Source organism: Rhamphochromis sp. 'chilingali' (assembly GCF_963969265.1).
Source record: "Rhamphochromis sp. 'chilingali' genome assembly, chromosome: 18".
NCBI lineage: Eukaryota > Metazoa > Chordata > Actinopteri > Cichliformes > Cichlidae > Rhamphochromis > Rhamphochromis sp. 'chilingali'.
This window is the reverse complement of record NC_137945.1, coordinates 11,430,465-11,430,992: the sequence shown is the minus strand read 5'-3', so window position 1 is coordinate 11,430,992 and position 528 is coordinate 11,430,465.

Genomic DNA, 528 nt, shown 5'->3' with positions numbered 1-528 from the left:
AAAAAAGGACCAAAAAAAAAAAAAAAAAAAAAAAAAAAAAAAAAATCCCGATTGGAGGAGTTTGGAGAAAACTTTGTGAAGCGCCCTAAATGGTAAGCAGCTGTTTATCAGACTGAGTGCGGGCAATCACAGCGGCCACACAACTTTCTGAGGACGCGCAGCTCCCCTCCAACTGGATTTGGATTTAAAGAGACCGCAGGCCGGGGAGGGAGATGTGGAGGTTAAAATAAATAAATAAATAAAATAAAAGCGTACAACATCCCAAAACTGCGCTTTAGGAACATTTAAGTACAGCATTTCTACCTATTTGCAACTTAGCTCGCTCATTTTAAACATTTTTGCACACTTGGAGTTTGCCAACTGTACACGAAGAATCACAGTCCAAGGAATCTACTCCTCATTACTACCAGGTGCGACTTCAACAGATTTATGCCCATCCAGTTAGAAGTGAGGACACATAATCGCTGATATATTCGGAGAACAGAAGCCCACTGAAAAAAGAGAGCGGTTTAACCACATGTTACAATG